Source organism: Leopardus geoffroyi, chromosome A3 (genome assembly GCF_018350155.1).
Source record: "Leopardus geoffroyi isolate Oge1 chromosome A3, O.geoffroyi_Oge1_pat1.0, whole genome shotgun sequence".
NCBI lineage: Eukaryota > Metazoa > Chordata > Mammalia > Carnivora > Felidae > Leopardus > Leopardus geoffroyi.
The window spans coordinates 8065697-8091708 of NC_059336.1; positions in this window are offsets into that span (position 1 = coordinate 8065697).

Sequence of the window (26012 nt, forward strand, 5' to 3'; positions counted from 1 at the left end):
TCTCCTTGTGGTCATGATGGTTGAACTGAGATTGAAGCAGGTACGCCAAGGTAGGAGGTGCCCACCACTGACAGACAGGAGCCCATGCCCACTGTGGTGAGAGAGCTGTGGCAGTCCCACTGTAAAACCGAAATCTTTTATGAAAATTTAAAAACCTAAAAGGCTGCTGAGACCATCTCGAAGGACACAAATTGCCATGACCTTTAATTGCTAACCGAAACAAATTTTGGATGACATCTACTTCCAAGAAAGGACAGCCAAGGCCACCATGAGGAGCGGTGAGAGACCCCAGTGAGCTTTAGGACCCCGAGGGAGAAATCTGCGGTGGGAATTTGGCAATTCTGCCAGTGGAGACTGACCTCAAGAGCTTGAATTTCTAAAGCTTAGAGACTGTGCCGAATGGCTCTGCTTAGAAGCCCACTGCACATCTTCCTTGAGACGCATTCCTTGGCGAATCCCACTGGAGGGAGCTCCTTAGAGGCCCCCACTCGCCCCCATCCCCTTGGGCTAAAGGTGACAGTTTGATCCCGCTTTTGAGCTGAGTGTCGGTATGGCCACGCACATGTCTGGTCGTCGGGGTGTGCGTGAAGGATGACGCTCCCGTGCTTTGCAGCCCCAAGCAGGTGATCATCTTCGCTTCGTGGATGTGAGTCAAGAGCTATGGGTAACGACACTGAGGTGCAAGTGTGCGGCCAGATGAGTCTGGGACATCTTACGGAGTCCCTGAGTCCTTGCCGTCAGCGAGTGTGATCTGGCACACTCCTCTGGATACCCTTTCGCCGCGTGTAAGGCCCAGGTGATGCTTGTCAACATAAGACAAACAGAACTCACACACGGGCATGGAGTCCTCCGTTGCCAAGTCTTCCTGGAGCGAACTGCCCTCTAGCTAAAGTCGCCACGCTAGGTGTGTGGAGAGTGGGTACAGGATGATACTCCACTCTAACGAAACCTTCTGAACACAGCAGACCCGTTTACTCTGGTGCCCCTGTGGCCCAGTGGACACCATAGTCCAGTTTACCCATCCCCCAAGAGCTCCACTAAGCCTCCTTCCCACCCGAGCTCCACTTCAACATGTAGCCAGGGGCTGGTACGTAATGAACATTCCCTATGAGCCAGGCACTGTGCTGTTTCTTACATGGATTATGCCTACCGAATCGTTACAGCAATCCTCCAAGCTGGCCGGTACTGTTAACGTCCCCATTTTCCAAGTGAGACTGATGTCAGGTCGGCTAAATAACTGACCCCCAAACCACACAACTAGTAAGGGTCACAGCAAGGCAATAATCCTGATCCGACTTCAGTGCATGGCTCCTGACCACAATGCTATCCGTATCCGGCCTCCTTAATAATTTTTGTGAAAAGGGTAATCAGTGAATGTCATAATACCGGATTGGCAGACAATGGCTTGTGGGCCAAGTCTGGGTTGCAACCTAATACAGCTCGGGAGCTAAGTGTGGTTTTTACACATTTAAATGGCTGGGGGTGTTGAGCGGGGGGAGTCTAAAGAGGAACCTGACACATGGAATCACGTTAAACCGAAATTCCAGTGACCATAAATAAAGTTTTATTGGAACACCGACGTGCTCATTCATTTTTTCATTGTCTATGGCTGCAGCAGATTTGAGAAGTTGCAATGGAGGCCACGTGGCTAGCAATGCACAAAATATTTCCTCTCTGGCTCTTTACAGAAAGTGTGGTGAGCCCTGCCGTCGTCTGAATCGCGGAGTAGAATTAGGTCTCAAAATCTCGGGAGACCGCTTACCAAAAGTCAGAACTTTGTGAAATCAAATGTCAATGATGAATTAAAAACGAAGACATCACCTTTTGTCTTTCTTGGACTAACAAAAATTTTAACAGCTGCTGATGGCTATTGTTTGAGTTAGAGTGGCCGCATTCTCATGCTGAGTTTAAAAATATCACTTGCTTCTGTTCAAAGCCGAGATAAGTGGTAAGGGTGCCTCAGCTGCTGCCTCCCTCCGGGGGTGGCTTCGTGCGGAGACGGCACGTTCGCGCCATTGCTACTGAAGCTTGGTCCAGTAGTGCAATTAGGGGAAAAACTTAAACTGACAGAGCAATGAGATGAACTCATCCCCTTAGCCACAGTGACAACAACAAGACAGCTGCCAAGCACGATCTTGGGATTTCCTATTTGTGAGAACAAAAAACTAGATCTTAAAAACTGTTATCCTGGGGCGCCTGGGTGGCTCAGTCGGTTTGGCGTCCGACTTCGGCTCAGGTCATGATCTCACCGTTCGTGCGTTCGAGCCCCGCGTCGGGCTCTGTGCTGACAGCTCAGAGCCTGGAGCCTGCTTCGGATTCTGTGTCTCCCTCTCTCTCTGCTCCTACCCTGCTCATGCTCTGTCTCTCTCTGTCTCAAAAATAAATAAAAACATTAAAATTAAAAAAAAAAACAACTGTTATCCTACAGCCTGGAGTGAACAATTTTTCATTTTTTTTCTTGTGTCTCCATGGAAAACCTGCTTACCCCATAAAGTCTAGATCCATTAAGAAAGTGATCCCTTGAAGAGAGAGTTACGATAAAGGTCAACATACTCTGTGAGGAGCACCCATTCTGGTGCTCTCTACTTCTGATCTTTTCTTACATCCTGCCAATTAAACTTGCTCATGCTGTGTCGGTGCATTGCCCGGGACTCTGCCCAGTGAATTGCCACTGACCAATCAAGCCAACTGGAGCTCAGGTTCCGATGGGTACGAGGCGATGGGGTGATGGGTTACCTCTTCCAGATAAGCGCTCTCTCTGTTCCTATCTGCATTACTTCCCCAGCCAAGGCCCTTCTTTATTCCTGTTTTATTTTGTGTCCCCCTGAAAAGTTTTGCTTTTTTCTTTAAATGTGGCCCTGTATTTTTTAATGTTTATTTATTTATTTTGAGAGAGAGCGAGAGAGTGTGAGTGGGGGAGGGACAGAGAGAGAGAGAGAGAGAGAGAGGGAGAGACAGAGGGAGGGACAGAGAGAAAGACAGAGAATCTCAAGCAGGCTCTGGGCTGTCGGCCCAGAGCCCGACTCAGGGCTCGATCCCACAAACCGTGAGATCATGACCTGAGCCGAAATCAAGAGTTGGCCATTCTACTGACTGAGCCACCCAGGCACCCTTAGGCCCTGCATTTTAAAAAGTTTATTCCCAGGTGTTAGCCCTTTTGTTGTTGTTATTGTTGTTGTTGTTGTTGTTGTTGTTGTTGTTGTTGTTACAGTGAATGGGATCTTCTATTGTATCATATTTTCTGACAATTTTTAGCACATGAAATAGGTATTGATGTTCTGCAAATTTATTTTACTGTCTTTTGGAACTTACTCATTGGAAGTTCCTTTTTTTTCACTTGGATTGCTAGGAAGAGAAAGAATAAATCTAAAAATAATTATAATTTTGTCTTCGACATTCTAGCATTTTTGAACTATACTTCTTTTTTCAGCCCTATTGTAAATGTGGATATCCTTAAAATTGATCTTTATTACATGAAGCCTAAATTTATGGGCTTTGGTAATAACCTGTGTTCATCTTTTAAACAAGTTAAGCCATATAAATAAAGCAGTGAATTCTGATCGGCAAAGTCGTCTTGCTGACGTCACTTTCTGTGTCTCAGACTCAATCTTTGTAAACTGGAAATGCAAATTCCTGATGCTGTTCCACAGGATTACTGGGGTCAGTGAAACAAAATAATGCATGTGGCTTTGTTTGACACAATGATCAAAACGTTAACTCTAGGGAAAGACGTGACATGCGTGGATGGAGGCAGTGTCATAGCAGGATGACACAGGACGCTCCTGACTTCAGTCTCCTTCGCAAGAAGAGCTTCTAGCAGCTATCCGTAGACGAGACATCATCGTGAAAATCCCAGAACCGGGGAAGGATGTGGAAGCACCTGGTCCCACAGAGACCGAGAACACAACACAGGGGAAGAGGAGCGGCTGCATGGCGATCCCATCACCGCTCCCCAAGGCAGGCACAGCGCTGCACTCATGGGAAAGGAAAGCCCGTGGTGGGGTATTTCCTGGGGCGCCCACCGGGGTCTCTGTGCAGGAATCACTGGAGGAATCTGCGAGGCTCAGCCACTGGGGACCAGACCCTGCTGGAGAAGGGGCTGGGCTCACACTCAGATCTGGGTGGACCACATTGCTGCCGGCAGTGGTGCCTGAGCAGAGATCCCAGCCAACGCCTCTGCCCATCTGCAGGGCAAAGCAGGGGCTCCCACTTGGCCAGGGAGCTCGGTGGGCACGTCTGTCTGACCGGACCCCAGTCAACGGGCTGTGCTGGCCAGGGCTGTACCAATGGGCTGTACTGCCCCATCTAGGCAGGGAAGCAAATCTGCAGCTTGGCTCAACTGTGGAGGATAGCCTCCAGTCCAGCCAGGCCAGGAAGCCTCGCCTGAGAACCCAGGCAGCTGCAGAGCCCTTCTCGCAGGCCCACTTAGGCAGGGAGACAAGCCGGCGGCCCCGTCTAACAATTGAGCAGAGCCTCTGGCCCCACTTGGCCAGGGACCCTAAACACTGATGCAGGGTAGCCTCAGAGCTCAGCCTCTGGCCCTACTCAATTACTGAACACAACCTGAGTCCTTGCCCAGGCAGTGACCCTGTCCCATCATAGCTCATAGCCTACAGCCCCGCCCAATGAGGGGGCCTGGACTGTGACCCTGCCGTACCGTGGAGAAAAGTCTCCAAACCCACCCACCTGTGGGATACATCTGGAACCTCTCCTGACCGGAGAGCTCAGCCAGCAAACTTGCCCAACAGCAGACCATCAGCAGTGGTTTACCTGACCGTGAAGCCAAGCCTGTGACAACGCCCAACTGTGGAGCTAGAGCCTGTGATCGGGCCTGACCACAGAGGCCCTGTCCACCCACGAAACCCCGCCTGTAGTCCCGCCTCAACACAGTCCAGCCACAGCACCATTCAGTTGGGGAGAACAGCCTGAGACCCCACCAGATTAGGAGAATTTGAAGATTCGATCATTTTGGCTTTTCCAGGTTCATTGTATTTCCACATAAAGTTCCTAATTGGATTGTGAAATCCTACAAAAATAAATCTGCTGGAATTTTGATTGAAGTCGCATTTAATTTGTAGGTAAATTTTGGAGAATGTTCATCTTATCTGTATTTCCTCTTTCTATCCATGAACATAGCCTACCCATCCTTTATTTATTTGACTTTTAACTTATCTCAGCATTGTGGAGTATTTTTAATGATTATTTGTTTATTTTGAGAGAGAGAGAGAGAGAGAGAGAGAGAGAGAGAGAGAGAGAAAGAGAGAATGAGCAGAGGAGCAGTAGAGAGAAGGAGAGAGAGAGAATCCCAAGCAGCCCCCCAACTCGGGGCTCCATCCCACAACCCCGGGATCATGACCTGAGACGAAATCAAGAGTCAGAGGTTTAACCGACTGGCCCCTCTGTCAGTATTGTTTTTATGTACAAGTCTTGCATATCTGCCATTAAATTTATCCTTTGGTATTTCGTGTTCTTTGATGTTTTGTAAATGGTGTTATTATTCTAAAGTTCATTTCCCAATTTTCCATTGCTAGAATTAGAAATGTAAATTTGAAAAAGAAGAATCAAATGAGAAGATGGACACTATCTGATCTTAAGGCTTATTATAAAGTCAGAGTAAATGTGGTATTTGCATAAGAACAGTCAAATCGATTATTGGAACAGAATAGAAATTCCAGAAATAGGTTCATATACATATCATCAGCTGACTTTTGCAAAGATTGCAAAGCAATTCATTAAGAAATAGAAAGTATTTTCAATAGATGATGATTGGAACATCTAGATAACCTTAATTTTTACCTCATACCATAGACAAAAATTAAACCAAACAATCATGATGGATCATATACCTACATATGATAAATAAAACTATAAAGGCTTATGAAGAAAATATAGAATGATGTCTTTGCCTCCTGGGGTAGGCAAAAATTTCTATGACAGGATACAAAACTCATAGATTAGGCTTTATCAAAATGAAAAACATCCATTCATTAAAAAGCACTGTAAAGAATATGAACAGGAAAGCCACAGAGTAGGAGAAGATATCTGCAAAGGTTATACCTAACAATGGACCTGTATCCAGGATGCAGCTGTATTCCTACAAGTCGTTAACAGAAACACAATCAACCCAATGAAAAGATAAGAAAGAAGTTCATCAGCCTTTTACAAAGAGAGAGATGTAAATGGCCAACAAGCACATGAAAAATTGCTCATTATCAACAGTCAGCAGAGAAACAAATTGTAAGTACAGAGAGATGCTACCACACACCCTCCAGAATAGTTAAAACCAAAACAACTGACATTATGAAATATCAGCAAGGATGTGGAGCATCTAGAAGTCTCCTAAGTTGGCAGTGGGGAGGAAAATTAGTTCAATATTTTGGCAAAGTGCAAATTTCATATGAATTTATATATACAGCTACCATTTGACCTAGTAATCCTACTCCTATATACTTACCCAAGAGAAATGAAAACATACTTACATATGTACTAGACACATAGATGTACATTACACATCGGATATTATATATATGTTGCTATATACCAAGTTAACGTTATCACATCTTAACCTTTTAAAATATATGGATTGTTGAGGCGCCTGGGTGGCTCAGTCCATTTAGCGTCCTACTCTTAGTTTTGGTTCAGGTCATGATCTCACGGTTCATGGGATTGAGACTTGCATCGGGCTCTGCTCCAAGCATGGATGCTGCTTGGGATTCTCTCTCCCTCTGCCCCTCCCCTGCTTGCGCTCACTTTCTCTCTCTCTCTCTCTCTCTCTCTCTCTCTCTCTCTCAAAATAAATAAATAAAAACTTTGACATATATGGATATTACTGATATTGCCTAAGTCCACCAGCACCCTATGTAACTTTGCTCAGCTTTACACACACTGAAGAAAATACCTAATATCATAAAAGACGTATCTAAATGCAACCCACACAATACAATAAGATCAACAGAATCCTATCTATCTACTCTTAATGGAATGTTCTTCTTACAAAATCTTACCAGTTAACTTAAAGGCAGATAAATATTATTCCGTAGCATCAGTGTTGCCCAGGTCTTAGCAGCGATCTAGATGGTTAAGGCTAGTCCAGAATTCTGGAGGAAAGAGTTCCATCATAAATTAAGGATGGCCGTTATGGGTACTGGGGCAAGTGTAGGGCAGACAAGCATGCTTGAAGGTAGCATTTGCCATCCTGGACTGAGACCATTAGCATTTAGGAAGTAATTCAAGTACAAGTGCAGAATACTACAAATACAGTTAGCAGAATCTAATCTTTCTTTGATGATGTAAAAGAAACTTCAAGGTATTGTAAGACAACAGTCTCATCATCATGAACATCCATTGTTGGACCAACTAACAATTTTTGTTTGGTTGAGTTCTGGGCAAGCAAACAATTCTTGTAGATCAAAGGCTCTGTGTTTAAATAAGAGTACGTTTAATTGAGAGAGTACATAAAGAGGGAGAAACATCCCCCCTACTTTAGACAGCGCCTGGCTCTCTTTCATGAAACTTCAGTAACACAAGGCAAGACTTGTACAGGATGACAGTCATCCTAGCAGTCAAATTAAATCTCTGGACATCACTCTAAGCCTTAATGAGCATTACTTTATCTTCCAGGAACAGCGGGAGAATAACTTTCTTACTCCCCACATTTGTGGCAGTTTGAGTCCCAGATGTTGGGGGCTGCTTAGCAGGGTTCTGGCAGCTTCACATATTTCTTAACACATGGATCTGCTTTCGCTGCCTTAGAAAAAAAATGAGTTGGCAAATTTGCAATGCCATCTTTTCAAAGAAAATAAGAAGGAAAAATGACCTGCATGTTTAGTGAGCTATTGGTTACAATTTTCATCATCTTTGCTCTGTTTTCTGGACCATGAATCACCGGGCAGAGAAGAGAATAAAGGGGCTGAATCCACAAAGCCCCAACAAAAATCTAGCATTTGGTGTTCTGACTTTGAGCCATTGAATGTAAAACTACACTGTTGTACTGCTCCTCAGAGGGAAATCAGAGCTGGGTTGTTTATCGGGAGGAGACACATGTCTACTGTAATGATGCTTGCTTTATCAGAATGTTTTTTGACTTTTCTTTTCCGAAATCCATCCCAATACAGAGCCAGGCTTAACACATTAATAAAGTCTCACCTCCTTTCCCTCTCTCTCCTCTACCTGGCTCACTATTTGGGCCAGAAATTATAGATGAGAAAAATCCTCTTTTCTTTCATACACTGCTTTGTGCAGGACTAAGAAGCTGCTGAAAAAAAAATGACCAAATACTGTTGTATTTAAAATCCCTGAATGTGAAAGATTAAATAAACCTTCTCAGGAGGGTTATTGTGGAGAAGACGCCCAAACTTGAAAGACAAGCTGGCCGATTATGGACTTGCTTCCGACACTGATTTAACGAGCCAAAGATAGATCATGGATTCAAATGGGACTCTAGAACCAGAGACCGGGTAACAGTAGCCCAGTTCTGTCACATCGGCCATAGGAGCTAATCTGAAGTTTCTTCTTCCGTGAATTAGGAGTATGCTATGGTGGTCTTTGAGAGTAGTCACTAGAATTCCCACTGGGGAGAAATGGTACAGTGCCTGGCCCAGAGTCAACCCTAGTAAATGTTAGCCACTATTTGGGGAAGCGGGCAAGGGAGAGGGAGATTGGGCGCTCACGCGTATGTCAATGTTACTTTCCATATGTGCCTGGAACATGTTTAGGGACCCTGGTGAACCCCTTAATGGCTAGAAAGGTTTGGGGATGTTGTCTGGGGATGTGAGGCTCCAAAGACCTTCAACTAAAACAACTCCCCTTTGGGGCGCCTGGGTGGTGCAGTCGGTTAAGCGTCCGACTTCAGCCAGGTCACGATCTCGTGGTCCGTGAGTTCGAGCCCCGCGTCGGGCTCTGGGCTGATGGCTCAGAGCCTGGAGCCTATTTCCGATTCTGTGTCTCCCTCTCTCTCTGCCCCTCCCCCATTCATGCTCTGTCTCTCTCTGTCCCAAAAATAAATAAACGTTGAAAAAAAAAATTAAAAAAATAAAACAACTCCCCTTTTATGTTTCTACAAGCCAGGCTTCTGCTGGAAGATCCCTTTTGAAAAGTGCTCTTTGTTTTAAAAGAAGGTGGCAGAGGGCGGGGGAGCTGGAAAATCAGAAGTCCGTATTTTCTCCCTGCTTGATCAATGCTGCTCAGGCCTCTCAGGGCCTTTGAAGACCTACTGTGTGCCAGCCTCCGCAGCAGGCAGTGTCTCTGGGGTGGCTGGTCCTCAGCCTTGTTCTCGGAGGGTTCACACCCAAGCGAGGAAGCAAAGAAACTGAGAATTTCATTGTGAATGTTCGAACGGCTCACAAAAGAAAGGGGGTACTTCCGACTGAGAGAATCCAGGACAAAGTCATGGCAAAGTGACACTATAAGTGTCCGTTATTAATGATGATGAATAACAACAATCCCTGAGGGCTTACTATGTGCCAGATACCAAGCTTGGTGCTTTACATGAATTACCTTGTTTAATTCTCCCCAAACCTAATCAATAACCCACCCCGTTTTAAGAATCAAGAAAGGGGGGCATCGCTTCAGCCAATACTTGAGCTAGGTTGCCGGCTCTGAGTCGGGATGAATATTTGCTTAGGTTTACCGCCTTCCTAAGGCAGACGGACTTGGAACAGTAAAGACCCAATTTCATCGATTCTGAATGCACATTTCTCTTCACATTTTAGTTTCAAAATCAGGATGCATCTTACGTTCAATAGCAGGCCACCTATGTCTCGGCAACATTCTTTCTTTCCTGGTGGCACGTAAATAATGGTGTGTCTTAGATGTCAAAGGCATCTCAGATTTGAGGAAGTGTGATGACATTTTGGCAGGAAGCTCAGGAGGCGGGACACCCCAGACAGATGAACCAGTGTGTGCAAAAAAGCGCAGAGGCATGCACTGGCACGCTGTTCTCAAGGAACAGGAATCGATTGAGGGGGTTGGTGAAGGTCGCAAGAGCTGAAGCTGTACATGCAGAGCTGGGTGACAATCGGGCTTCCGACAAGCAATGGCATTTCCCCAAAGAAAACTAGAAGCACACAGGATACTTCTCGGTTCTCCGGTAATGGGGTTTCTAGAAGCATTTAGTGGAGACAGAAGACAGCTTGAGACGCAAGTGTCTTGCAGGACATAAGATAGTCCTGACAGGGGAACTGTCTCCCCTTCTGCCTAACTTTCAAACACCATTCACAATGAAACACCTGTTCATAATGAGCTGAGAACAGAACGTAAACTCCCTTTACACAGGAGCACAATGTATTTTTGTAGGATCCTAATCTTCAATGACTTGCACAAATGTGAAGCTATGTGTAAATCCAGGGACGTCTGCACTTGGTTTTGTTAGATCTTTGTCAACTTGCTTCTCTTTTGCAAAATCCTATCCTGGACAGCCGGGTGGATCACAGCGTTTGAACTGTTATCCATACACCTGGATCAGCCTGTACCGGAAGCTGCCAAACCCACAGCACTCCCATCCGCGGCACAGCGTTCAGAGATTTCACTGTGACATCCAGTGTAAAGTTCAAGCATTTACGTTTTACCTTTTCTAAATGTTTATGTACTTATTTTTGAGAGAGAGAACACATGTGAGAAGGGGGAGGGGCAAAGAGGAAGAGAGAGAGGATCCCAAGCAGGCTCCACGCTGATAGTTGAGAGCCTGGCGTGGGGCTCAATCCCATGAACCGTGAGATCCTGACTGGAGCCAAAATCAAGAGTCAGGCGTTCAACCGACTGAGCCACCCAGGCGCCCCATGCTTATGTCTTTTGGATTATAGTTACGGCATTATATTTATCTCCTGTGCATAGTTAGGTCATATTATTCATGAATTTAATTTCATGATAATTAAAAATATTTTACAAATATTTGTTATAAAAAGACGAAGAGGGGCTTGGGTCTGTAAGGCTGCAAACTGTAGGTGAGATGAAGGCTTGGACACTTGACAAAGATTCGAATCTGAGAGGCAATGAGAAGAAATCAAAGAATTTCTGACAGATTTTAGAACTTTTGAAAACTACAGAAAAAATGTTAGGGAAAAAACACAAATAATCCATAAATTAATAATCCAGAAAGAAGCACTGTTAAATTTTTTATCCCTATTTTCCTGCCCACATACATTTTCTCTTTTCTAAAAAAAAGTTGGGGGGGGGCACCTGGGTGGCTCAGTCGGTTACGTGTCCGACTTCAGCTCAGGTCATGCTCTCACGTTCATAAGTTAGAGCCCCACTTCAGGCTCTGTGCTGACAGCTCGGAGCCTGGAGCCTGCTTTGAATTCTGTGTCTCCCTCTCTCTCTCTGCCCCTCCCCTGCTCACACTCTGCCTCTCTCACTCTCTCTCTCAAAAATAAATAAACATCTTTAAAAAAATAAAAAATTTAAAAAGTTGGGATTATATGGCTTTTAGAATTCTTTCCTACATGATGACCAATTTTAACTCATTATTAGTTATGATCCTATATGCCATTATTCTTTTATTTATTTATTTTAATGTTTGTTTGTTTATTTATTTATTTATTGATTTTTGAGAGAGAGAGAGGGAGAGAGCATGCGTGCATGAGTGGGAAAGAGGCAGAGAGAGAGGAAGAGAGAGAAAATCCCAGTGGGATCTGCGCTGTCAGCACAGAGCCTGACACGGGGCTCAATCCCACAACCCTGAGATCACGACCTGAGCCAAAACCAGGAGTCGGACACCTAACCGACGGAGCCACCCAGGCGCCCCCATTAATTGTTCTGTTCAAACACTTCTTTCGGTGGCTACATAATATTTCATTAAAAGTACGTTCACCCATTTACTTCAGGATGCATTAGCAGCTCTGGTTAATCTCCCATTATGTTTTGTAAGCAGTATATAAGAACAGGATTTCAGAGATGAAAGGGGCTTTAGAATTTTCCAGATTAACCTCCATACAACGCAGGTGAGAAAATGGAGGAGCAGAGAGAGTAAGACACAGAGGCACACAACAAGAACTGGAAGCCTGGTCTTTATTCTCAGACGAATGTTTCCTTTGTATTATTCTAACGCTGTCTTCTCTGGGGCTCCCTCTTTAACGAATCGACCCATGACTGGCATCTCCATGCTGTATTTAATCACTTGTTGTAACTATTGATTTGGCTTCAACGCCAACAAAAGCTGGACATTCAGCGGGGTGTGCAGCTGAGAGGCAATGCTTTCTGCTTTGGGAGCGAACATACACAGACAAACAAGAAACATCGCTCATTCTCAGTGCCCAGCAGCCACAGCGGGAGCTCTACACGGGTGAAACCGAAACAGTGCATGATTCCAAGGGAGTTTTATTACCAGAAACATACGGGGGGATCGATTTAATGCCGAGTCACTTTGAGCTATAATAACGATGATAACAGCTTGACTTCAGACATGATATGTAAACACACGGCTCTTCAAATCAGTCGGCTTACGCGTTCAGTGTAACATAACCCATTGTGCACGCGTATAATGCGGATCCAGAGCATCTCTGCTATTGAATTTAAATGTGGGATAGGTACTTCCTGTCCATTCTGCAGATACAAAACAAGACCTGTTCTGCGAATGGTCAAGGGAGGTTCTCAGGGAGGGATAAATACATGGTCTAAGTTATATGTTGGGAGCTAGGCTGGGGGAGGAGGCAGGGAATGGGGCCGAAGGAGAAGAGCAATTCGCATTTCCTCAGGAAAAAGTGAGAATGGTGTCCCTGGTAAGGGCCATCATCCAACGGCGAAAAGTCTGGGGCACTGATTACAGATCAAATATTCTATCACCATCATCTCTGCCTTAACGACTGCAATATCTTCCTAACTAGTCACCTGCGTCCATCCTTGTCCTCACGGCAGTACGCATGATCCTCTTAAAACCTAAGGCAGGATCCTTGGAGTTGGGTTGGGGTAAATGTAGAAGTGATATACACAGTCGCTAGGCCAACAAAGGTCAGAGCCAGTGTGACCCCTCCATCGTCCTCTTTCTCTGCCTCAGCAACCTTGGAGACCCCATGATCCAGAGGGAGGAAGGCTGCCTGACTGGCAATCAGCTGTAACATGAGTAACAGACTTCCATCGTGTAAGTCACTGAGACTTAGGATGAGGAGTATTTGTTATGACAGCATAACATACCTTGTCTTGACTAATACAGCTATTATTTTAGCAAGGTCATAGAAAGCCCTGATGAAAAAATATTCACCTTGTGACAGTATCTCCTGTCCTACAAGGAAAGCTGAATTTCTTTTTCAATTTCTATTTTGTTCTGTAAGAAGTTAAATGCATTATGTACAACCCGGGAGGTGAATCCAATCCCTGTACCTCCCCAAACATATTACTTGTCTTGGCAATCTTGTAGGTGCTCGTTCAAAGTCACTTTGAAATTCAGCTTTGAAGGATAAGTGACTTTTATTTGACTGTTTCATTAAGTGTCTCCCCCTCTAGGAATTAAAAAGAAAGATCCAAAGATTTCCAGTCTGTGAGACACTTCACTTAATTATTGGTGGGTGCAGTCGAGGCCATGATCAAACAAAATAGCTTCACTCTGCTGAGGGACAAAACATCTTACTGGAAAACAAAACAGAAGTTGTCTACAAATCTTACATAGGTCGGATACGGACGTCTGTGGGGACCTCAGCTATAGTGAAAGATATGTGTGTGGATGTTCTGACAGCATTGATACCACTGAAAGACCAGTGACTGAGAAGTGGGCACCAGGCTGGGCACCTTCCAGGATGGCAAGGTGGCAACGATGAAGAGAACAATGTGCTGAGGACAGCGTGCAGCTTCAGAAGAACAGATACGATAATCATATTAATGAAATCTTGGCATCAAAGTGGAAAATGTCATAAAGAAAAGGAGCAGTCTGTAAAAATGGAGCCTGACCCAGAACAGGAGTGGAGGGTACAAAGGTGTCAGGGACGATTTCCTTGAGGAAGGGTGGAGAAGGGGAAGAGTAGCGAGACAGAGGGAAGGGGGCGTGTAAAGGCCCTGTGGTAGGAGGGAGCACATAACACAGAAGAAATACAAGAAAAGCACTTAGAAGTCACGCAATTTGTGGCAAGAGGTGGATTTGAAGATGTGGGGGGTTGGGGAGAAGGACACGCAGGGCCCCAGGAAACAATGTAAGGGCTTCTGGGGGCGCAGGGGGAAGGTGTGGGGCCGTCTGCACTGCTAAACCCCAGATGACTCCAATCCCAAAGCCTCTGCTCAGTCCAACTCCGTCTGGCCCGAGTTCCAGGCAAAGGGGTGGAGGCGAGAGGGTCATGCTTTTAGAGAGGATGTTCTGAAGGCATGAATGAGAAGGCAACATCTGAGTAAAGACTTGGAGCAAAGGCAGATGACAGCCATGCAGATTCTTGGAGGGAGAGGGACATTGTGAGGAGGAAGTGGGAGAAAGGTCCCCGTATGGTACTTGTTCTAAGGATGGATTCCAGCAATCGGGGACGGGTCCTGAGAGGCCGAGGGGCAGGAGGACACCTTTGTGTGCGTGTGCCGACAGGGGGATATGCTGGTTAAAGAGCTGGGCATCTGGCAGCATGGCCTTAGGGGAAGTGGCACAGCCTGCAGCCACAAGCGGGCTTAGGAATCAGTCTGACACCTGAGTCACGGCCCTGGCACTCTTGTGCAGGTTACGTCATCTCCCAGCCTCCGTTCGTTCACAGAAACGGGGCCGTAGACAGACCTCAGATCGTCACTGCGAAGATGAAGATAATGATGGCAAGTACCAGAACAGGTGCTATCTATGCCCTGCCCTCACCTGGGCTACTCCACAGGCCCATGGAGGCTTTTGCAATATGCACCTACAGCCGATTTGCTTCTCTTGGCCGATGAGGGATGTGCTTAGCCTGCACGAGACACATCAGAAGCATCAGAAGCATCAGAAGGATTGGGAGAAACTCCCCAGGATCAACTATCAAACAACATCCCTGCTTCCTCGCCTCTCCGGGACAGCCCCCGGTTGGGTTCCACACGCTCTCCTACGGGGGTCCAGCACGACGGAGCCCCAGGTGCCCACAGCGGTAACGAGCCTCCAGTACGCACTTTATATCCGCTCTCGCCTTCCAGCTCTCCTGTCTCCACTGTGCTGTGCGTCCTGGGATTGATCCCAAAGATGCTGCTTTCACTCCACTGTCTCCCTCAGGAGTGAAAAAGTCTGTGACCGTGCAGGCAACCTGGTACAAAAAAGCATCCAGTCAAGGTAGGTTTTTATGATTGTTGTCATGGGGTGAACAGAATTTAAGGAACCGCACTCAGGATTATGAGCCCAGAGAAAGCAGCGCAAGGAACACTATCTAGAGAACTTGCAGGTGCTTTTGCCCGAAAGCTCTGCCTACACCAGGATTAATCAAACCTCCGATGGAAACAATCCGGGAAGCAGTTCTGAGCTTGGAAGAAGGGGAAGGGGAAACTGCTCAAAAGGCAGAATCTCTGAGAATCGTTGTGAAGGCAAATTTAACACCAAAGACATTATCCTCAACACTGAAGTCCTCTGTCACGAAAGAATCTACCAACAATCTCTCTGTATATATAAATGACACAACCACAATATGTGCATGTGTGTTTCATGTATATTCAGGCATTGACGCAAAAATGACATATATATGTATATGTATATATATGTACATATATATGTATATATGTACATATATATACATATATATGTACACATGTGTACACATTCATATATGTCATATATATGTACACATATATGTACACATATGTATATATACACATATGTATATACATATATATGTATATATGTACATACATATACATAAATGTATACATACATTATATATACATACATTTTTATATATATATATATATATATATATATATATATATATATATATATATATAAAAGCTTCTACTATGGTCCAGGAAGCCGTAAAAATGTTCTGACTTCACAGAACTTACATGCTAGAGTGTGCAGACACACAGCAAACAAAATAATGAGGTAAAAATCTGAGAGTGTCAGACCAAGACATGTTTTGGAAGCAAATTAACCACAAGAGGGGATGGGAGGGTAGCCCTCTTAAAAAGGATGCCTCTTTGGGGCGCCTGGGGTTAAGCATCTGACTTCGGCTCAGGTCATGATCTCACAGTTCATGGGTTCGAGCCCTGTGTTGGGTTCTGTGCTGACAGCTCTGAGCCTGGAGCCTGCTTCAGATTCTGTGTCTCCCTCTCTCTCTGCCCCTCCCCCTCTCACTCTCTGTCTCCCTCTCTTTCTCTCTGCCCCTCCCAAGCTTGTACGTGCTCTCTCTCTCTCTCTCTCTCTCTCTCAAAAATAAATAAATAAACTTAAAAAAAAGGATGCCTCTGTAAGGCCTTAGCGAGAAGGCAACATTTGCGTACAGATGCAAAGTGAAGGAACCAGAAAGCCAAGAAGATATTTGAAGGGCAAAAACCATGTGAAGCCAAAGAAGGAGTAACGCAAAGGCCCTAAGCAGATATAGGACAGAGGTCAGCACATATTTTTCTGCAAAAGGCCACCTAGTAAATAATTCTGGATTTGTGGGCTACACAGTCTCTGTTACAACTACTCAACCTCTGCTACAGCCGCACAAAAGCAGCAATGAATGGTTATGGCTGTGTTCAAATAAACCTTTACGTACAGACACTAAAATGTGTTCGAATAAACCTTTACATATAGATACGAAAATTTAAATTTCACATAATTTCCAGATGACACAAAATATTATTCATTTTTTTGCAACTGTTCAAAAAATGTAAAAAGCATTTTTCAGCTCACTGGCTACGCAAACATAGGCAGCGGGCTAGCTCCGGCTCCCCGGTAGTGGCTAGCCAAACCTTACCTTCAGGGCTTGTGGCTTTCACTCTAAGATGGGAAGGAACAGCAGGCTGGAACAGAAGAGCAGCACAACCTGACTTGGACCAGGGCAGAAGGGCGCGGTCTTGCATTGAGAGCAAGTGAGAAGGGGACAAGGTGGAAAGAAGAGACGGAAAGACAGAAACTTGTTGAGAGGGGTCGCACAGGAAGGTATTAACTATGCTTTAATGAAGGGTGTTGTGGTTGGAAATTCCCATTCGTGATTCCAAACGTGTGTTTGCAATTTCCACTAATGGACAATGAGCCCTCATGATTTCAACCCATTATTACAGTGTTTAAAATAAACACGTGCTATCAAGAAATCTATCTATAGATCACGCGAGCCACAGGGCAAAAATCCCATTTGTATTTCTGTTTCGCAGCATTGAGGAGGCGTTATCATTGAGAAAGGGAGCTTATCTCTTATTTTGCATGTGCTTCTTATCTCCGACTTCAAAGGCAATGCTCTTTGGTCATGTTTTTAATATCCTCGTGTCTGCATTTAACTCAAAATCAGAGCCGACAGGAAAGCTCTCGATTCATTGAAAATGCATCACCCAGCCACCTCCTCTCTCCCGAGCACCTTTCTGGTTCTGGATTTTGTATCAAAAACTAGGAGAGCTGTTACAAACATGGATGATATATAACTGAAGGATTTCAGTCTGAAAACGGAATTTACCACAGAGCTATAAAAACGGTGCTATTCGGGCAGGCTGTCAAGAAATGATTAATACTTGTAACTGGCTATCATTTCTTTAAGCCTTCACACACGAGTAGGCCATTAATCTGAAATTGCTACCGCCATCACAAGTGTCACTTGCTTTGTTTGTCCATAAGGACCAAGATGTCTTCTTCATAAAAGGGAAATATGACCAGATCAAGGTTTGGGCTTAGAGATTTCTGTCTTAGTGTACAGGTAGAGTGTGTGTGTGTGTGTGTGTGTGTGTGTGTGTGTGTGTGTGTGTGTGTATGCGTGTACTGTTCCATGAGTGAGCATGGGGCTGTTTCTGGGCAAGTTAGTGATGTAACATTTTGTTAGTGCACTGGTGTGGTAAATTATTTATATTTCTGTTCCACTGGACCAAGAATTGAAAAACGTTCATAAAAATTGAGCCTGGGGTCATGAACGTTATTTTCAAATCCACCATGAGTTAAGAAAAAAAAAAGTTTATCTAAATATTTATGCTGACTTCCATGGAGGATTTTATGAATAAGGACTTCTATTAAAGACTTCATCCAAATATGAAATTAAGAAAAGCAGATGCAGTTTTTTTTTTTACATTTTTTGTACATTTTGTGTGTGTGTGTGTGTGGCACTCTCCTAGGAGTTACGAGCACACAACTACGATCACCACACTATTATGGAATGTCTCAGAGGTGTAATCCCCATAGCAGGCACCATGACAAGGAATAAATTGGCAAGGACATCCAGGCACCAAAAGAAAGGTCAAACTCACAATATTTCTAATCCAAATAAAAGAAAATTCATAAGGAAAAAATTTTCTAAGGTAAACTCCTTTCCTAATTGGAATACAGTAAGAAAAATAACAAGGGGTACTGGGTGGCTCAGTAAGTTACAACTCTTGATTTTGGCTCAGGTCACGATCTCAGAATTCACGTGATCGAGCCCTGTGTCGAGCTCTGCACTGACAGTATGAAGCCTTTTTGGGATTCTCTCTCTCCTTCTCTCTCTGCTCGTTCCCAGCTCATGCGCTCTCTCTCTCGCTCTCTCTCTCTCAAAATAAAAAGGCATTAAAAAAACAGTAATAACAATACCATAACAAAATGAAATTACATATTTGCTTCTACCCCTGTGAACTTTGACTTTTAAAAATGCAATGCATTTCTATGACTTCTCAATGATGCAAAAATGAGTGATTATGTGATTCTGATCCAGGATATTTCCTGAAAAGAACCACATCTCAATCATCTCTGCCAGTAGAGCAGTAAGAATAATCTGATTCAAAGGGTGATAGAATGAAATGATCATTTTATTTTTTTTAATTTTTTTTAACATTTATTTATTTTTGAGACAGAGAGAGAGAGAGAGCATGAACAGGGGAGGGTCAGAGAGAGAGGGAGACACAGAATCTGAAACAGCCTCCAGGCTCTGAGCCATCAGCACAGAGCCTGACACGGGGCTTGAACTCACGAACCGCAAGATCATGACCTGAGCCAAAGTCGGATGCTTAACCGACTGAGCCACCCAGGCGCCCCTGAAATGATCATTTTAGAAGTTAGATCTCGGATTTCTTTTTGTAATAGTGTTTTGGGTACTTAGTATGCTTAATAAAATATTCAAATGATCATGCTTTTCCTACGACAATCTGGCTAGCTTGAGATTCTAAAGAGGAGTTTGGTTACAAACATCCCAGAAGAAGACACTCAGTGTAGATAGTTCACCAGATGAGAATTCCAGCTCAAAGTGGCATCTAACTCTGGTCATAATGGAGTACCTGGCACTGGAATTATCCATAAACTACAAAACAGAGAAAAATACATGAAACCACTGTTTCAGATGCTGTCGACAGCCAGGGAAGGACTGATTCCTAAACACAAAAACACGAGCCCTGTTGTCACAACTCTCTGCTTACAGGCCCACTCTAGACAGAAGCCCAAGGGGGACAATGCAGAGAAGGGCACGGTGATCTCACAGGGTTGAAGAAGATAGAGACTGCAGTTAAGGGAGCTGAGGGTACTGGAAGGTACCAGACAGAGTTCCAGAAAAGAGGCATCTAGGGAGAACAAGAACTCCAGATGTTTGCACAGCAGTTCCATTAGTCTCTTCGGAATAATAAGCTGGGCACGGGTCCAGCAAAACTCTCTAAGGCTGAGCGAAGAATGGCTAGGAGCTGTATGATGAACAATGCTCAACACCAACTCACGAGGCCCTAGACACCTCTGCTCTTTCTGGGAGCCCTGCCTCCATCAGGTGAACAAGCCTGGACCAGACTCCTGACAGATGAGAGATCCCATGGAAGAGAGCCCAACTGCTGTGGCCAAGGGTGTTTTGGATCAAACGTACAGCCAACAAACCCCTGCACACCTGAAAGTGCCCGTATCATCAGCAGAGCCACTCGCCTGTTCTGTAGCTGACGCAGCATCAAGCTCGGCTGAGATCAGCCAAATCCCACACGCTCAGCAGAACCACCAAGCTGACCCACAGACTCGTAATCAATCATGAATGCTCACTGAATCACTGCATTTGGGGGAGGGGACTTGTTACACAGCAGTAACTAACTGTACACACTCGCGTGCACGCACACATTGCATGACTGATAATATTGAATGCATTCTAATGAAGTGATTTAATAGGACATATTTACTTAAATCTGAAGTTTTCTTAACTCCTCAACAGAAATGAGAGAACACAGAACTGTTGGAATGGATCTTTCCGGTTATTTTCTTTTCAATGACATTTAATAACATTAACAAATGATGCTTGGAAATCACCTTGTGTTTTTCTCCCCAGTGGCTATTATTGGCATAACATTATAAGCAATCTTCCCTGTGTCTGGGGATTAGTGTGACTGACGTGGGATAAATGCTACAAAATCTTCCAAGTTTAGGCCGGAAACTTGGCATCTTGCATCACAAGCCACGCTTCCCAGACCAAGAGGGTTGGGTTTTTTTTTTTTTTTTTTTTTTTGGTTTTTATTTATTTATTTTTTTTTTCTGAATAGCAACTCAGAGAAATGCTTTCTGACTTGGATCATGTTACTAAGACAACAGTCCCACATGGCTCTTTAGCTCAAGTTCATTCTTTTAATTAGCAGACTGAGATTCCTCCTCCTCCCCAACCTCTTCCCCTAGGAAAATTTTCCAAACATCTCTGGCTCTTCTCTTTCCTTTGGGTGTTCGCATGATGCCACGAGGAATTTGCTAATTAGAGTATCTTAGTATTTGGTGATGGCTTTTGTGATTTTGAGAGGGCCTTTGCAGAATAGATTTTTCCTAAGGGGTATTTTTTTCCTGAAAGGGATAACCCCATGATATATATCTATATAACAACTCTCATTTTGGCAAAAAGGGAATTAAGAGTGGGCTTCTGATAGGGAACCTGGAATTCGTATTGGCATGGTGGGGTTAAGAGCATGGGAGTATTCTAAGACTGGAATTCTTCCTTAACTCTGTATGACGTTTATTAATTCATCTAACAGATTTTTAAGAATATTTCAGATAGATCACCAGATATAATGGTGATGAATTTTTGTGAACTATGACAAGACAATGATCAACAAAGCTTTCTCTTGATCAAGCTTCAACTATAAACTATAGAATGTGGTACTTACTAGGAAGACAATATACAGGAAAATTGGCTTACCTATCTGGATTCTTTGTGACCTCTAGAATGGCTATCATCTTACTACTACCATTTCTGCATTCTGTGAGGTTTCAGTGAGGAAATTCATGCAAATTTCAGTGGGGATTGCATCCAGCTATGAGTAACAGAAAGCCTAATCTGAAGTTTGTCAGCAGCAGGTAACAAAAGTCTGGAAGTAGACAGATTCCGGTATTATTCCAACGGCTCCACAGGGGAAGGCCTCTTGTTTTTTCCCTCAGGGTCCAACCACAGCTGCTGTGGTTCCAGCTATTACATCTGTATTCACAGCAAGATGAAGTGGAGAATAGCCACAGTAAGCTGTCACTTTTATTAGTAAAGTAACGGCTATTGCAGAACGCACCCACACTTCAGATTAGGACTTGTGGGCCAGACTGCATCGCAGGGCCACAGATAGCTGTAGGAAAGGCTGTGGATACGGGTACTTACTTAGCTTTCCCTGCCTCTACGGAGGACTGGGTTGACATGGGTACTGGATCCACCAAACTGGAGTACTGGCTGCAAACACTTAACTCAAGCGCGGAATAATATGAGCCCTCCGTGCCTGGAAGCTATCTGTTTCTTCATGTTCTGAAGTTCTGGACACAAAAGGGTTTTCTAGGTGAAGTGGGCTGATGCAGCCAGCCAGGAAATTGGGTTTTCTTTGACCCAATCAATTTAGGACCAGCAAGCAATTTCCTGGGACCAAGCATAACTGCTCAGAGAATTTTAAATAAAAAGGCAACTATATCCAGGCATGTCAGAAAATGTTATTTATAAGAGAATTGCTCTTATAAATACTCTATCCTATACTATATACTATATACTATACTATAGAGCAACTCTCTATAGAGATTAATGGCTTACAAATGGTTACAGACTGAGGACTCTGTGGAAGCCTTAAGGATATACCGCAATGTTGAGACTGTTCCCAAGCAACCTTCTAAATTTCACGTTTTCGTTTAAATACCGACGCCCTTTCTTCATTAATGTAGTTAGTATGTTCTGGATTATGTGGATGGTTTCTACATTCGCCGGATTAGAGTCAGTTCTACCGATACAACAAATGGCTCCCGAATCACAGCGATTAACACAATCAATGTTTATTTCTCAGCGCGGGACCATGAGCTGGCTCAGTGACAGAGGCTGCTTCAGCCCATGGACGTGTTGTCAAAACGTGTCCCCCGGTGACTGCAGTCAGGAAAGAGGATACGGAGTGGACTGGCTCTTACTGCTTCCACTCATATTTCACTGGCCAAAACAAGACCAGCACCACACCTAGCTTCACGCACAGGGAACACGTAATATACGGAAAGGGGCCAGAAGTGCAAATACGGTAGTGATGTGTGTACTCCTTACCATGCCTCTGAGTACTGTCGCTCCTCTGAGGTATGAAGATATGATTGAGTTGAGGCCAAGTTATCCCACGGTAGTTTAATCCCTCCTTTACAAAGACAAGAACAGGTCAAGTGGACCCGACACGTAAATGATTCGTTCGTACCAATGGATGGTATGACATGGTTTAAGGTCACAGGTTGCATGGTTTGTAAAGCCTAAGCTCTGACACGAAAACCTGTGTTGAAATATTGGCACAACCACTAATTAACTATGGAAACCGGAGCAAGCTTTACAGCTTCTCGGAGCCGGATGTTCTCATTCCCAAACTGGGGGCATCAATGTAGTGCCACGTTGGGATGAGGCAAAGATGACATGGGACGACACACGGCACACGTGAACACCACAGAAATGGCACCAACCGCTATTACTGTTGGGGTTGAGGCTTACTGTGCAAGTCCCAGCGAGAGAGAAAGCCTCCCAATGAGCCTTTCCCCGGATGAATCGGAACGACAGCTCTCCAGTGGATGAATCCCATACCCTCACCCCCAGAACTACATCACCTAGATTTGCACCAAACAGATCAATTTGGCCCAAACCGAAGTGGAAATCTGGCAGTCTTCTGAGGTACTTAATTAAAGGACTCAAGTCAGATAATTAACAGGCAACATTCATAAGCAATAATCATTACAGGAGTGGAAACATGAGCCCTAGGAATTACACAGAAAGCGTAACAGCCGTTTTGATGTTTCTGAAAGTTGGGTTTTCAAATCAGGTCTCGGTAACACTATACACAATTTATTGCTGAGGAAAGCCAAGGTAGTCGAAGACTTCTGTTTTACTGCTTTCTTGAAATTTGCTTCGTCCACTTTTCCCTTCCGGAGGTTTCGCGGAGCTGGGAAGGGAAAATGCTAGAAAGTAAAAAGAGTTCAAAGGTACTGTTTTTTTGTTGTTGACGGTGGTGGGGATTTTTTGTTTTGTTCTGTTTTCTGAAAACATTCTTCTTTCTATATATCTACCTGATGGAGCCACTAAGAGACATAATTCCACCTAGGTATATAAATATTTATAACCCCATATGCAGAACACTGCAATAATAAAATGTCGGAACATTTTTTAAAACATCGATGACTTTAATTTGGTGTTGGCAATTAGAATTTTCAAAACACAGAGGCTATGAATATATGAGTGCCTAAATTGATCTCCAACGAACCATCTTTCATAAAACATATGCATCTTTTACGCTTTGTAAACACCGAAGGCCTAGAAAAGCAATTGCTCGACAAATAATTTTTTAATGCCACTTTCTCATTACAACAGCCCAAAGTCTTCAGGTAATAGACGACTAATGAATTTCTTCTTCAGGTTAAAATTTTAAATGAAACTTTCCACGTCAGGAATTTTCCTCACGACATTAAAATTCAAATAGTTTTATGCATAAGTACAGCCTTCTAAAAGTAATTGGTAATAAATGTAGCCAATGCCTTGCATTATTCCCAACCTAATTTTCAAATTTGATTTTCCAGTGTAAAACTCAAGGCAAAACAATAACCAATCATGCAGCTAATTGCTGTGAAATACGAAGGCATCTTTCCACCAATTTATTTTGTAATCTGGTTCGGTTTTATTTACCTCTGACGCACTCAAAACATTATGACTTGTTTATTTTTATGAAAATTAACGGTAAACAGAGTCTTAATTTGAGAACTGGAGAATCAGACTTCTTTTGGCTTGTTTACAAAATGATCGGTCTTCCTTTCCTGAGCAGCAAATAAAATGCTTCTTTATAGGCTGGACGAAAGCAGGTAATCGCTAACATAAAGAGACCTGTCCAACCCGGTGGAGACAGGGAGCCAGGTTTCAATTGTAATTGATCTTGAAGGGAAAGAAAGAGCAATATGGATTTGACTGGGTATTTATAGTCCTCCCTTGAAATTTCATGACCTGAAATTGACCTTGAAATTGATGAAGCTTAACCAACTAGATATTCTAAGTTTATTGTGTCTAAAAATCTCTGTTTCCCTGGGTGACAGGGCAAAATTCTAAATCCTTTTCTTTTTCCTTTCTTGACTTCAATCAGGTTTCTTTTTTTTTTTTTTTTTTTTAATCATTAACTTAGATCTAATGCTGACAATACTCAAAAGCCTGATTTTGTAGGGCTTCATAAATGCAAATGAGAGAAAAATTTCCCCTAATTTCTATCCAAAGTCATTTTATTTATTTTTTTATGTTTATTTATTTATTTTGAGAGAGAGACAGAGAGAGAGAGACAGCGCATGAGCAGGGGACAGGAGCAGAGAGAGAGAGAGGGACAGAGAATCCCAAGCATCATGGAGCCCGACACAGGGCTGGATCCCACAAACCATGAGATCATGACCTGAGCTGAAGTCAAGAGTCAGCCACTGAACCGACTGAGCCACCCAGGCGCCCCATCCAAAGTCATTTTAAAAAAGCAAATTCTTAATGAGTTCTGTCGAGAGACTGCCAATCAAGTAACTTTTCAGCATTTCCCAGTTATGAAGGCCATGTTTATATCTAGAGGCACAGACAACTTAAAAAGGTTATGAAACCACCAATCTAGGGTATGTTTCTATAAACTCATTCACTTCCATCCAAATGCTGGAAAACTACCCTTTAACCAGGTTCTTCTGTGTTGTCAGGTAACAAGGGGTTTGTTATGGCAATTATCACATTATATTCAAGATCGTGTGAATGCTGGGGGCCATGGTGGTGATGGCAAGCCACAACGGTTTACAGAGCCTTCAGAGAGAGGACCATCCTTATTAAATATCTTGGTACCGCAGCTTCTCACTCAGAACCTGGCATAAAATGGATATGCATAAATAGCTTTGTGAATGAATGCGTCAACAAACATTTATTGGGTGCCCACTGTGTGTTAGGTACTGGAGAGATAGTAATAAACTCAGGTCCTACATTCAAGTAGGGATGACAAACAACAGACAAATATTTACAGGAACAAGAAAAAAATATCAGATAGTGATAGGCGTCATGAAGAGAATTAAAATCAGATAACATGGTTGAGCAGTAGTTTTCATAGACTGATCTCCAGATCAGAAGCAGCTGGGAACTTCTTAGAAACACTAATTCTCGGTGGCTTAGTCAGTTGAGCGTCCGCCTTCAACTCAGGTCATGATCTCGTGGTTTGTGAGTTCGAGCCCCACATCGGGCTCACTGCTATCCGTGCAGAGCCCACTTTGGATCCTCTGTCCCCCTCTCTCTGCCTCAAAAATAAACATAAAAAAAAAAGAAGTGCTAATTCTTGTGCTTCACCCCAGACCATACTGAATCAGAAACTCTGGGTTTAGGGTAGTCTCTAATGAGCTGTCAGGGTGATGTCGTGACGTATGATCAGGTTTGAGGACCACTGAGACAGAGTTCAAGGGCAGCTCCTTGAGAGAGACAAGCAAAGATCTCTCTAGGACCACCTGTCTCTCTAGGAGGTAAATATTTCAGGTAAGAGCTGGATTTAAAACAAAGGAGGCAGCCATTGAAAGATCAGGAGGGAGAGCATTA